This window comes from Prunus persica, chromosome G1 (genome assembly GCF_000346465.2).
Source record: "Prunus persica cultivar Lovell chromosome G1, Prunus_persica_NCBIv2, whole genome shotgun sequence".
NCBI lineage: Eukaryota > Viridiplantae > Streptophyta > Magnoliopsida > Rosales > Rosaceae > Prunus > Prunus persica.
In genome coordinates, this window is record NC_034009.1 from 6,829,243 (window position 1) to 6,842,891 (window position 13,649).

The window sequence follows — 13,649 nt, forward strand, 5'->3', positions numbered from 1 at the left end:
AAGTGTTATTAGATATGCGGACTCTGGAAATCTCTATGGTCGCTTACTGGAAAAAGCTAGTCATGAAGTTTTCAAGGGGAGATATTCATCAGGGGGAGCGTGGTATTAATAAAGACCTTCACACACTGTACTCTTTTTCCTTCATCCAGGTTTTTATCCCACTGGGTTTTTTCTGGTAAGGTTTTAACGAGGCAGTGTCGCTCAAGATTGACTCACAGAAGCAGTGTGAACTACGATATTCAGAAAGGTGATCAACAGTATGACTTAAAGATATTTTGCCAAGCATCAGGGGAAGCGTGCTATCAATAAAGATCTTCAAACACTGTACTCTTTTTCCTTCGTCCAGGTTTTTATCCCACTGGGTTTTTCCTGGCAAGGTTTTAACGAGGCAGTGTCACACGCGCGTCAATATACATAGAATTTTATGTTACACATGTGGTCTCCAAGGGGGAGTGTTGTAAATTATAAGGTGGAGCCCACATGTTGGAAGGCTCTGCCTACAAAAGGATTCACACCCTTCCTTTGTAATTACAGATAGTAATGAAAACAGATATACAGAAGGCAGAGAACAACAATTCTCTGCTCCTAAATTCTCTCCTCAATTCTTTGGTTTTATAACAATTATGTATATGTACCAGTAGTAGTTCCAACCCTTTGCCGTATGAAGTCTGTTTCCACATGAACTAGACGTGAGCGTGGTCTGCTCCAAACCGCCACCCAAGGCACTTTGATCTCCTCCGCTATATCTCCGGCGAACCAGAAGAAGGCATCGGTCACCAAACACCTGACCTTCAACCCTGTTGACGCAACGCCTCAGCATCCTTCAAAGCGCTCATAAATTTACTTGGGGCCACCTTCAAAAAAAGCCCAACAGCTTCCTCAGGGTTGGCAGAGGGCATGAAGCCCTCTGGCAACCCATCAGCTACGTTGTGAGGCTTCAAATTGTGGAAGAGGGACGAGGTTTTGGAGAAGAGGGAGGTGTTGGCTTCAGAAGTGGTGATTTTGTTGGGGGTTTCCTGCCATAGTTGTTGGATGGTCTTGATTTTGTTCTAGAGTGTGCTCTATTTAAAGAAAGGCAGATAGATGGGTAGGTCGTTAAAGAAAGGTAGTGGAGATATTGGGTTATGAAACCAACAGTAAGTGAGAGAAAATGGTAAAGAAAGATATATTTTGGGGTGTAATAAGTGAAAAAGATAAGTTGGATAAAATTTCGAGTTCTTCTGATTGTCTTGAGGTAATGTCCCAGGACTTACCCCAATTTTTATTTTTTATTTTGGTCGGTGGACTTGCCCTTGGGGAGACCAGGAAATTACTCTTCCTCGCTACTTTCGTCATATCGTCTGGGCAATACATCCTTTATGTTGCCCCTAAATGATTACCAAATGAATGGAACAGTCCCATTTTCCAAATAAATTGGCCCCCAGATTCCAAGGGTTGAGAAAAAATTAGTTTAAAAATTAATTTGTATTAATTTTATTTTGCTTTAATGTAATTCAACGTAAACAAAAACTTGAAGGGAAAAAAAAGTCACTCAAACCAAACCACGTTCTTGCACCGTTGTCGACCAGAGCTACCAAAACCAAAACTAAATCAATAATTCAATTTGTATCGCATGTATCATGGGCATGGAAAGCGCCCTTGCCAAAGTTATTTGGGGGCGGCGGTGTTGGAGTGCTTGAGACCTCGGTCAAGGTCGGAGGATGAGTAGCAGTAAGGTGGTCATGTCCAGTGGTGATGTCAGCCATAGAAGTGGCGGCAACAGCCACATGAGCTTTGTTGTCCAGTTGTTCCTTTTTTAAACGCTTATGCTCCTTCTCCCAATCTGGTGCCCCATGCAATGCCCAGCAGGTGTCGATAGTATGTTTCTTTTCACCATAGTGATCACACTTCAGTTTGTCTTTTCCTGCAGAAGTCAGGCGATGAAGCGGTACAGCAAAAGAGTCAGACCCTTAGGCCGAGAAACCAGAGCAGTGTTTTTGGAAGCAAACACAACAACATGTTCCCCAATCTTGGTGCCGGATCCAAGCTTAGTAATCTGGCGTTGAGCCTCTCGACGGACCATAAAAAATACATTTTCGATACTTGGAACTTTATCACTCTGTAGAATATCACTGTGGACCCTAAACCCTTGAGACAGGTTGCCTGGCACTGTAGTTCATAGAGCTGAGATATGTTAGAGACATCATAAAACATTTGATTAACAGCATCCCAAATTTCCTTAGCAGTAGGTAAAGTATGAAACATATTCAACAAATTGGATTTCACAGTTCGCAACATCGAACTTTTCACAATAGCATCAACAATTTTCCACTTCCCAAATTGTGGGTCTTGGGAATCAGGGGCGTCAGTGTCGCCAGTCAGGTAACCCAATTTGCCTTGTGTAGTATCATGGAGTTCGATCATCAAAGCCCATATCTCATAGTTGGATCCATTCAATTTGAATCCCATAGGTAGATTGGTGGACAATTCGGTATGAACCGTCATAATAGGAGTAAAAGAAGAAGATTCAGTGACATCCGGCACGGTGATAGATGGCGGTGGCAACAGAAGATTCGGTGGCGATGACAACTGTAAGAGATATGAGACGGCGCAGGCTTAGGTGTATAAGAGGCACATGTTTAGGTGTATAGACTAGGTGCAGCGGAAATAGGTATTTTTTTACGATTAGGGTTTTGATGTTGTAAAGATGAATTGAAACCTGCTCTGACACCAACTCAAAAATAATTACGGTTTAAATTGATATATTTATTCTTCTCTCAAGGAAGAATATATATACTACATACAGAGTGGGTACAAATAGGAAATATGTACAAAATCTCTCTACTCAAATTAGATAATTACAATAAAATACAAATTCTATTCCTAATAGAAACAAATTCTATTCCTAATAGAAACAAATTCTATTCCTAATAGGAACGTTGACTTTGACTCACGCCAACATAGAATCATATCTTCATCCAGATTTAGAGAAGATTCTTGCATTAGTTTCTTGAAGAATGATTTCTTCAAGGGACTGAGCTTCACTTTATAGAATCTACATTTCGTCATCTCATTCTCTTCATTTTGTTGAGCTCCTGAAGTCGTGAGGTGAAGATGAAGTCGTGAGGTGAAGAATCTGAGGATTTAGCTGCCACTTTCATGAGGAACTTAAGCTGACATCCAGAACTGAAGAAGATGATTGCATAGAGAGGTATAACTGCTCCTTAATAGCTCAGGAATTATGAGCTAGTGCTTGTATTCTCTATATGGATCCTTATTCTCTTAGTAGATGGCCTGGTCAGATGAGGACCCTCGGTTTTTCCCAATGGTGGGTTCCTGGGTGAACATGTCTGTGTGTTGATTATATGACTGTAACTAATCATCTGTTGTTACTATTCATATGTTTATGATTTAATGGATGCTCACACACATACCACCATAGTTGTTGCTAGCACATGAGATGCCTAGATTGACGGGTCCTTCTGAGTGCTTAAGTTGTCACCTAGTTTTGTTCTAAGTCTGCAGGGGTTTTGATAATTGTTGTTGTATGTGGTTTGTGAATTGTAATCTTAGGTCTGTGACTAGGCTGACTAGTCATACATTGTTTAGGAACACTGATTCCACTCTATCTTTTGACACTCTGGTTATAATTTAAATTTACCACTTTCGCCTAAGTACCGATTTCAAATTACAATCCATCTCAACCGTTCATCATAGAGCTATTGGCGAAACCCAGCTGTTGCAACGGACCACTTAATGTGTTGACGTCAAGCGGGCCTGCTGCACCATTTTGCTAGCGACTAAAGAGAGATTTTCAACATTCTCTCCCCCTTTTCTCTTGTAGGTCATGCTTGCAAAATATGTGAAAAAAATGCAATTGTACATCGTCGGCGGAAAATGTAAATGTGCAGCCATATATATACCACCATTGCAGCACTTTCAGGCCGTGACGGGTTTAAATCTGTTATACACCCCCACTTTACATACGACCACTGTGGATGCTCTGAGGAAATCCTCAATTAATGCTTGAACATTGGTAACTCATGATGAGATAGTGGTAGTTGGTGTGCTGCAGATTGAGGGACCACTTAATTTGTCGCGAAAAAATGGACACTTACCCTTTGCAGAGGCAGAATGCAAAAAAAAACCTCTACCTTTGCCTCTGCTAGGAATTCAATACGTTCGTTGGGTAAGTATTTTTTCTCGTTAGTTTTAAAGTATTAATGTAAATTCATACTAACGCTATTAATTTCGTTCTCGTTAGGGATATTTGTAATTAGCAATTGGTGGAGAACGATTGAGAAGGTATTTTATCCGTTTTATATTTTTAAAATATTAAATTAATTCCATTATGTTAAACTTTGTTTGTTATGTTTGTATTTTTTTTGTGAAATTATATTTATATTATGTTGTTAAATTGTGCGTCACGTAGCACAATGTGTTGTGATGTACGAAGTTAATTGAAATTAACTTCGTACTTTTATTTTTATTTTTAATAACACTTAGTTTCCCGTTCGAGATTAGTTGGTTTTCGTGCACGGATGCTAAAGCATGATTACGGTCCAATTAATTCTTGAATTGTCCCATTATTTGGATAGTTTGGGAATGCATAGTCATGCCACGTAATGTACGGCTATAAGATTAGGTTTCGATTGTGGAGATTTCAGTGTTATCTCTGTACGTTCTTCGGGTGCTTCGTAGGTATTTATACCTATGGTACACCTTAAGAATTGTATCGAGATGCTGCCGAAATTCATCCACGTCGAAATCTAATCTCATGTAGCCGTAAATTACGTGACATGACTATGCATTCCCGAATGGGATAGGGCCCTTACCGGAGGTATAAGGTGACATTATGACTTCGTATGAAGTTGTTGTGATTGTTGTGTTGTGATTATGGTTCCAGAAATTATGAGCAGGAGGTGGATATAGAACCCGAATAGATGCGCAGATGAATACTTGGATGGAATCGAAGATTTTATTGAGTTTGCATGTACACACAACCCAAGTGCAACTAGAATCCGTTGTCCTTGTAGGAGGTGTAACAACACGTTGTGGGAGACAATTGAAAATGTTGGATTTCATTTAGTAAGGAATGGAATGATTGAGACATATAGCATTTGGAATCTTCAGGGGAACAATTAGACCATGCTTCGTCTTCAAATGCCACAAGAGTGGACAATGTTGAACCTATTGTGGATCCTAATGAACAAGTCATGGATATTATACACGAAGCTTTTCCATTTACATCGACCAACATCAATCAGGAAGAGGAAGATGACATGCCTACACAAATGGACAGTGCAGAGTTCGAACAATATGAAAAGCTACTTAAAAAAATGCCAACCAAGAGTTATACCCGGAGGACGAGAGCTTTTCTTTTCTCACGGCCATTGTGGAGCTAATGTATGGAAAAATAAAGTATCGTATGTCGAACCTGTGTTTCGATTACTTTTTGGGTTTTTAAGAGAATGCTTCCGACGGACAATTGTTTGCCGAAAGACCATAAACACGCGAAAAAGGTGTTGAATGGTCTTGGATTGGGTTATGAAAAAATTCACGTTTGCAAAAACAATTGCATGTTATTCTACAACTAGTATGAAACGTTGGATACATGCCCTATATGCAACGAGTCGAGGTTCAAAATGACATCTCAGAATAGAACGGCTAAGATCCCACAAAAAGTCATGCGTTATCTGCCCCTGAAACCTAGGTTGCAGCGATTGTATATGTCGACGCATACTGCCACAGACATGAGATGACATAAGGAAAAACGGGTAGACGACGATGTGATGCGGCATCCTACAGATGGGGAGGCATGGAAAGAGTTCGATCGAATGTTCCCCGAGTTTGCTGCTGATCCCCGAAATGTTAGATCGGGACTTGCCACTGACAGATTCAATTCGTATAGGGTTCTAAACCAACACCACAGCACTTGGCCGATTTTCGTATTCCCATATAATTTGCCGCATTGGAAATGCATGAAAAAAGAATATGTGATGATGACTGTTTTGATAATTGAGGATCCTGACAGGTCAATCGATGTTTACTTAAGGCCGCTGGTTGATGAGCTAAGGGATTTATGGACAAACGGTGTGCACACGTACGATAAATCAACTGGAAAGATGTTCACTTTGCGGACAGCAGTTATGTGGACTGTGAATGATTTTTTCGCATATGCAATGGTTTCTGGGTGGAGCACCAAGGGTTATATAGCATGTCCTGTATGTAAGGAAGATGTAACTTCTGGTTGGCACACTGAAAAATTTTGTTATCTTGGTCATCGGAGATGGTTGCCATGGGACCATGAGTGGCGGGAAAAGATAAAGAGTTCGACGGGAACACAGAGCGTCGCCTCAGACCTAGAGAATGGTCCGGTGATGTGATCTTGGAACAGCTTAACCGTTTGGATTTTGCTCCGTTCGGGAAAACAGTTAGTCGGACCAGACCTTCTACACATATGAACTGGATGCACAAGCCTATATTTTTTGAGCTCTCACATTGGTCGAAACTAAAATTGAGGCACAATCTAGACGTGATGCATGTTGAGAAAAATGTATTTGATACATTGGTGGGCACGATTCTAGATATCGAGGGCACGATCAAAGCTCATCTTGATTTGGAAAGAATAGGCATACGAAGGGGTTTATGGATGAATAGGGACAGTGATAAAACTAGAAGGGATCTTGCATTTTTTTCTATGAAACCGAATTACTAAAAGGAGTTTCTAAAGTTTGTATCATTTGTAAAGTTTTCCGAAGGTATGCTTCTAATATCGCACATTGCGTGAATATTGACGGGGGTAAATTTACTGGACTTAAGAGCCATGACTGCCATGTGTTTATGCAACGCCTACTTCCTGTGGGTATTCGACACCTATTGCCGGAAGATGTAGTGAAGCCAATCATGCTGTTGTCCATATTTTTTTCCTAACTGACGACAAAAACGTTGCGAAAGACAGACAGGTTTTAGTTGCGCTATGACATTGTCCAAGTCCTATGCAAGTTTGTGATGATATTCCTCCAACTTTCTTCACAAGTATGATCCACGTGACGGTTCACTTGCTAGAAGAGGCATTGCTTGCAGGTGCTGTCAACTATCGTTGGATGTATCCAATAAAAAGGTATATAATCCTGATCATTTGTGTATACATCATTATCACACGCTTGTTAATTTGTATCATATCATTTTATTTTGGCAGGCTTCTCGGAGAGCTGAAAAAAAGTGTATGCAACAGGGCAAAACCCGAATGATCAATTATAGAGGCTTGGGTTCAATATGAGTCGCTTACTTTCTGTGGAATGTATTTAAAAGATGTGGAGATGACTTTCAATCGTCCTCAGCGCAATAATGACGGAGGTATGAGAAATGAAAAACTTTCTGTTTTTTCCCAAAGCGCACGACCCTTTGGAGATCCTGGACGAGGAGAGTCGTTTTCTAGAAATGACATGAAGGTAGGGCATTGGTTTGTACTGAACAATTGTGATGAGATAATGGCATACTTAGATGAGCAGGAAGAGATGATGAAACGAGAACATCCATCACATTTGTATGCCAACAAACACCGTGAATTGTTTCCACAATGATTTTTAGATTTTGTAAGTTATAAGTGCTTTGTATTTGACAAATATATATTGTAGTATTTAATTTTGTCAAACTAACATGTGAATGGTTTTGTATAATATTAGATGAATAAGTTGAAATCATTGAATTCCCCCACTTATAGTGATGAATATAACTTGGCGTTCTGCCTGATTCATGCTGAATTGTTCTCTGGTTGCCATGTAACAGCGTCAAGTTTTTGGGGACTGCACGAGATGACAAGTTGTGTGCGCAAAACAGTTGTGTCCATGTCCCAGGTGGAGGAGAAAGTATGACATTGATTTCTATGGAAAACTCACAACTGTCGTGCAATTGCTTTACAAAGACCGATATCAAGTGATCATGTTTAAGTGTCGATGGTTTGATACCAACCCAAATAGGACGGGAAGTGTTAAAATCAATCATGGCTTACTATCTGTGAATATTAACATAACTTTGTTTAATGATGACCCTGACATTTTGGCAAACATGGCAACACAAATTGTGTATCTAAATGACCCTAAAGTCGGGAGCGGTTGGAAAGTTGTTCAGAAGATGGATCATAGGAACGTGTATGCTATACCAGAACTAGACCCAACTGACAACGACGTCCACAAAGTGGCTGACCAATATTTAGAATCTTCAATGGAAAATGATGTTGTAACACTTGGAGATACAAATGTTATACAAGAACTGTTTCAGATACAAGGAGCTTCTTCAATCGAAATACCGATTCAGTCAATTACAATTGACCTCGATGATCTTCCATGATACGATGTTGCAGTGGGCTTGAACAACGACAATGATGTAGTTTTAGAGGAGGAGGATTGGGAGACCGAAAGTGATGATAGCGACGATGACGAAAGTTATTATAGTTCATATGATGAATAATGAATTTTTTTGTAATTTTATTATGTTAGTGTACAGATTTTGGCAAATATGCTTGTTTGAATATATGTACTTGTTATATCCAAACCTTATATATGTGGAGAAATGAAACATTGTTAAATAAATTGAGCTATACAAGAAAATGAGAAATGAAAATAAATTTAGTTATAAAACATTGGTAAATAAATATATCCAAACCCTTTTGATAATAATTTTGACAAAACATTTTTAAAGAATGAAAAAGAGAAACAATCTGACCTAAGTAGGTATTTGGCACCAAATACTTGCGCGACAAACCTAGCCTCGTTGCACATAGTTGAATTTTGCGCGACGAAAAAATTCCTCTTCGCAATAGTTGCAATTTTGCGGTACAAAATCTATTTCTCGTCAAGTAAAGTTGTAATTTTGCGCGACAACTGCACCTTTCGCCGTGTAAAGTTCAATTTTGCACAACGATTTCATTACTCGTCGCGTCAATATGTGTATATTAATTGTAATATAATATATATATACACATTTATTATAATATATAATAATAATATATATTTATATATTATATTATAATATACATATATAAATAACCATTAAATTGTAACTTTTTCTTTATACCTGTCGAAAAGTTTTGTCCCATTACTTGATCTCTGACTGTTTTTTGTTTTTTTCGATTTTTGGCGTATATGATCTCGAAGTATAAACAAACAAGTTTGACAGTTGTATCGTTGAAACAAGTTTCGTAGAATGTGTATGCCATGTTATACAATATATTCAGTAACAATTAAGAGTTTATTTATACTTTCGTTAAATATAACATAAGATTTTGTGGTATCCACTAGTGTAAATATCTTAAATTGAAGATCAAATTCAGTCATTGTATTCATATAGGGTCAAGGAGTGTAGCTATAAAAAAATCTACAAAATCGGAGTTAAAATAACCATTAAATCGTGATTTTTCATTTATAACCGTCGAAAAGTTTTGTCCCGTTACTAGATCTCTAAATGTTTGTTTTTTGAGATTTTTGGGGTAAAATATCGATTAGATACATTTATACAGATACAGAAAAAAAGTTCCCGTAAATAAACACACTTTGCGCCACGAAACAAAGCTATTGGTCACATAAAACTTTGCGGGACGCAGACTTACGTCGCGCAAAATCACTTTGAGTGAAGCCAAGCCATCTAGCGTCGCGCAAAATACATTTGAGTGACAACTGGGTATCCTACGTCACGCATTGTTATAATTTTCGAGGGTTGAGGGTTGAGGGATGAGGGTTTAGGGTTTAGGGTTTAGGGATTGCGCGACAGTATGGTTCAGTCGTCACGCAAGGTGGCAGATACACAACCTTGCGCAATAGAAACATAAACTCTTCATCGCGCAAAGTCTATAAAACACAACCTTGCGTAACGCTGTTGTGTATTCATCGCGCATGATCGATCAGACCCTTCATGTTCTCTCTCTCCCCCCAAACCCCAAATTATAGCGGAATAACAACCTTGCGCGACGGAAAAATAACTTATTCGTCGCCCAAAGTCTATAAAACACAACCTTGTGCGACGCTATTGCGTATTCGTCGCGCAGGATTGATTAGACCCTTCACTTTCTCTCTCTCCCCCTAAACCCTAAACCCCAAATTTTGGCGGAATAACAACCTTGCACGACGGTTTGGTTTAATCGTCGCGCAAGGGGATGAAAATTTTGGCGGACTACTTACCTTGCGCGACGGTTTTCTTTGTTCGTCGCGCAATGTAATGAAAATTTGGGCAGAAAACATACCTTGCGCGACGTCATCATTTTTTTTTATGTCGCACAAGGTCGATTAAACATACCTTGCGCGATGCTTTGTGTTGTTTGTCGCGCAAGATTGATTAAATTTTCAAAAAAAAAAAATGCAGCAACCTAGACCCTTCTTCCTCACTTTCTCTCTTTTCCTTAAACCATCTCTCTCTCCGCCATCAACCGCCTCACCTCAGCCCACTACTCCGCCAAAACAAGGACGGCCGTCACAACCTTCGAAGCCCAGACCTTCCTCGTTGTCACCGTCGCGCCTGCGGCCGGAATTGGCTCGGTTTTCATAAATTCTTCGTCGGCCTCGTTCTCTCTCCTCCGGCCACCAAATCTGACACCTGAGGTATGGTTTCTAGACTATTTTTCGTGCTCTAGCTTATGCTTGGGTAGGATTTAATTTATGGTCGCAATAGGTATCTCGAATTTAAACCCTAAGTTTTGGCCGGTTTTTGAATTTAAATTCCGGCCACTTATGGCCATTTTTCGGGGTAGGTCCGAGAACAAAAGTGGCTCCAATTGATGTTTGGAACCTAGGGTAGGAATTTTCCCATGATTGTTATCTCTTTGGACACCCAAACGCTGTCGGCGCGTGGGTTTATTGTAGCAGTGGGGCATTGGGTCCCAGTGCTATCCCCTAGTTGTCACGAGCGCGTAGGTTTGCTCGGATTTGAATTTGGTTATCATTTCATCTCGAATGAATTTCGCCTATTGTGCAATTTCCTGGTTTGATATGTTCGGATGTTGGATCGAACTCAAACTCATGTATGTTGTACCTTGTATTTCTATGATCGTGTAGAATTCGACGGATCGTGGATCAGAGTTCTGGATACTGAAAAATCACAAACCCTAGGTCAAGCTGTGCTTTTAATTAATTAGTTAAGATTCTTAATGAAATTGTATGTGCTTAGAATTATATTTTCGTAAATTGGATTAATTTGTATGTGTATTAATGAAATTGTGCAGATGTCAAACCTTATTAGAAGTCGTAAGGCGGTGACGACTGCACAGAGTTCGCCTCACCTGGCTCATCCGTCATCTGCTGCCACTGCTCTAGCACTGATAGACCACTTGCCAGTTGGTCCCGGGGGGTCGCAACCGCCTGCGTCATCAGTGTCTTCAGTGGCACAACCTATTAGCGCCAGGCGTCATCACTGACCTGCCAGCACCACCGACACCACATCGACAGACGCTACTGGTGCGTCGAGGTCACAACTAGGTATAGATTTCCTTCAACTCCAGTTCTTTTTTTTTTGTATGTGTATTTTATAGTTGAATTTGTTATTTATTTAACGTTAATTTCATATTTCTTTGCAGCCAAGAAGAACACTCAGGGGCTGTGTCGACAGTTGAAAACAGCGAAGGTCACCTGGGTGACCGACAGTTGTATCAACATCGGATACGATGAGCTGCATCAGGCTGCATCGACGGCGGAGTTGCATAGCTCGTTGGCCCATGACATTGGTCACGTCTTTAGGACCCACTTATGTCGGTATGTATCCTACCTTATTGGTCACGTTAAGACGGAGGTGCGCGACTAGTTGTCAGTATGTATCCTACCTTTTAATTCTTTTTCTTTCAAACTTTATATATTTCTATTACTTAATGTATGTAATTAATTTATTGCAGACGAACTACAACTTAGAGGACCTCGATAACGAGTCGTTGGCGTACGTCAACAGACTCTTCGCTGAGAGGTACAAGTAGTGGAAGAGCGACTTGCACCACCATTTTTAGGCTTTTGATGATTCGCAAGTCGCTCTTCAGAAGGGTTGCCCGAAGGAGCTTGAGGGGCGGGAGGATAGTTGGGCGTGGCTCTGCGCTCATTTTCATGTGCCCGATTATGTGGTATTTTTTAATATTAATTTCAAAGTTATTACATGTTTCTTACTAATGTTTATTTAATTTTTTATATTTCATTTTAATTTCAACTAATATGTTTATTTTTTGTATAACTTAATAAAGCCAAAGTCAATAAAGGCAATAGGAACAAGAAGACTCTTGTCCACCATTCAGCTTCCAGGCCCCTTTCATATAGGATGGATGCACAGCGGCGGGTAATAATAAAATAATTTATATTCAATTTTTAATATGTCATTAATATTAATTTATTTTTTTCGTACTAACATTTTTCTTCTCTTGTTTAATTCAAGGGGGTCCAAATTCCCAGAGATCGACGTCTTTGGCAATGTTTATATTCGACCTGGGAATGAGTTGGCCGAGTCCCTTCATGTTACGCATTCAAGTATTCTTTAATTTTAATTATTATGTTACGCATTCAAGTTTCAGGGTTATTATATGAATGTTTTAATTTATATTTTATGTTATGTTAAACAGACGATGGTGGAGAGGAGCCAGTTGGTTCTTCAGGAATCCGCCGCCCAACTTCCTCACAATACTCCGATCGCGTCTGTGGATCTTCCACAGGATGCTGGGTTTTAGATCTTGACGGAGACGTTGGATCAAACTCTCGGGAGGAGGTCGGGGACATATTGTCGAGGGATGGGGAATGCCCGGTGGAGGGAACATAGACCCCGTTCATCGTCGCAATCAAACAGTCAGGTGACTGCTTTGATAGCAAAGGTGGCCGAGCTTTAGAGTCAGATGTCTGTGCATCTGGAGTCCCTCGCGTGGTTTGGCATTCCAGTCCCACATTTTGATCCCTCGTCGACCTCCGAGCCTGTCCACCCGGAGCATGGCCACAGACCTCTGCCCCTGCGGACAATGTCCAAACCTCCGAGCCGCATCTGCCTGATGACCAAGTAGATTTTGGAACATTGTTTGATTAGTTTTTTACTTTCATGATTATATTTTAAAACATTTCTCTTGTAGTATACATTATTTTATATAATTTTTTGTTCTCTTCATTACATTTTTTATTATTGCAATTTCATTTTATTACCCAAAAAAAAAAATCAAATTTATTTTTTTACAAAATTAAAAAAAACTTAAAATTAAAATTAAATAATATATATTTTAATTTTGCTAGACGAAACATTTTTCGTCGCGCAAATTCACATTTTCCAAAATAAAAAAACATAAAACTACATTTTAAATAATATATATTTTATTCTTGCGTGACGAAGACTTTCGTCTCGCCAAAAATAAATGCTCGACGATGACTATTTCGTCGCGCAACAATAATTGTCACGCAAATGTTGGACACACGAATCGCGCGACGAACACAAATAGTTGCGCAAATTGCTCCGACACAAGTTTTGTGACGGATATTATTCGTCGCGCAATGTACTCGCAATGAACATTCTTTCGTCGCGCAAAGGTTTGTGAGAAGAATAATTGTGTCGTCCCTAACCTTTTGTGCAACGAAGGTGTTACGTCGCTCAGTTCTGCGTGACCAATGCATAAACTTGGTGGCGCAAAGTCTTTCTTCACATTCTTTGCTCGACGGATTGTGTGCAAC